Genomic DNA, 1,994 nt, shown 5'->3' on the forward strand with positions numbered 1-1,994 from the left:
GGGAGGGAAATGCACGGGACTATGGTGGTGGCACAGGGGTGATTTGGTGATGGGAAACCCATGGGGATTACAATTGAGATGAAAAAAAATGTGCAAAATGATGTAAAAATAAACTTTTTAATTAAAAAAAAAAAAGAGCAGGAGAGACTGATCTTCTGGTGTCAGAGATCAGCATCACAGAGAGCCTTACCAACCTCCAAGAACTTCTAATTCTCCAGCTCAAATCCAGCCACTCGGGATTTAACCGATCATAATTTTAAGGGAAACTAAGCAGCCTAATTCCATGTCACCGTTCAGACAGAATGAAACACGAGCTATTTACCCTCGCAATATGGCGCGTGGAAAGCTGAGCATCTTTTGTTTGGTTTCATGCTAAGCCACCAGATATATTTAGATGGAGGGGAAGTGTTCTACTTGGAAGAAAATTACACACTACAAGTATAAAAATTAATTTTGTACCTCGGAGTGGGAGGAGGGAAGACAGCCCTCTCCTCGGATAGTCCACTTAAAAGCTATGATTTTTGTTAATATGGAGAAGGAAACCAACTCTTCTGGTCTTTTTATGAGTAGCCATCTATTAGGGGATGACAGGCTAAAGCCCGACTCATCTAGGGTAGCTGGGCAACTTATGTGGAAACGTGGGTACAATTTAACAAGAAAGGTAAAATTGCTTCTTAGGGAGGTGGACTAGCTGAACTGGACAGGTGATTGGCGCCCTCCAGCCAGGCGCCCCAGACATCCTGGAGGGGCTTCGGTGGGTCCCACCTTAGTACACAGTAACATAAACTTTCTCTTGCTCCAGAGACTCTGGGCCTGCCTTTGAGATCTTATTGCTATGAAGCTTTTATTGTCCTCAGATAGTAGGGACATAATAGATGGACCATATTGCAATCTGAATATTAAACCACCGCCTTCCCTCTTGGAAGTCTCACCAGTCTTTAAAATACTCATTTTAAAGATGTAATGCTCTGCACAGATTGCACTTTTGACAATTTCCTAAGAGAATTAGGTATCTCATTTGCCTTTGGCCTGCTCAGTCCCCTCCTGTGGAAGCAAACATGGGGGAAGGAGGCACAGAAATGGGGGTCTCCCCTCCCCTGCCGTGGTCTCCCCACAGCGAGAGGCTGCCTTCTAGCCAGTCCCCCACGGCCACGCGAAGCCTGGGGCTCTCAGCTCCCCCTGGCGTGGTCTGAACTGAGTCCACATGTGTGCCAGGTAGTTAGCACAGAACTGAGAAGCTAAAGCCACTTCAGCATGAGTTCGATCCCAGCTCTGCCCCAGAGGTGACCCACATGGGGCAGCAGACCTCTCCTGACCTGCCCACTGTTCCCCTCAGCAGTGTACTTTGTCAGCTGGCCTGTTCTGCTCCCCACTCTGTCTTTAGTGAATCCTCTCATCTCCCCTGCACCTCTGGCTTGTACCCCAGTTCTAAAAAAAAAAGAAGAACTGGGGTACAGACCAGAGGTGCAGGGTCTGTAAGAGGAATCACTAGCGACAAAGTGGGAAGCAGATCAGGCAGATAAACAAAGTACACTGCCGAGGGGAACAGCGGGTGGGTCAGGAGAGATCTGTGGCACCATGTGGATCACCCCCAGGGCTGGGGATCGAACTCACACTGAAATAGTTGTGGCTACCTTGCAGTGCTGTGTCCTAACCCGTTGTGCCACCAGGGAGGGCCCCATAAAAATAATTCTTAAAAAAAATAAGTAAATAATATATTGTCTAATCCAAGTAAAAGATAAGGAATATTTGGAAGACATCACATGATAAATACTACTAAATGGCTGAAAAACAGTTTATGGCTTACAACGTGCTTTTCACCTTTCTGATGAATGGCTAGGTATTATTATTCCAGTTTTATAGATAAAGAAATTACAGGCCAGGGAAATAGGAGACACATAAACAGAAAATTGCAGAGTGGTTAGCTAAGACCATTTCTGATCCCATAGGCTGTGCTGTGTTTTCTTAATTGCACAGTCTTTTCAAATGATAGG

The sequence above is a fragment of the Condylura cristata genome, unplaced genomic scaffold, assembly GCF_000260355.1.
Source record: "Condylura cristata isolate star-nosed mole 26May11 unplaced genomic scaffold, ConCri1.0 scaffold00011, whole genome shotgun sequence".
Classification (NCBI taxonomy): Eukaryota; Metazoa; Chordata; class Mammalia; order Eulipotyphla; family Talpidae; genus Condylura; species Condylura cristata.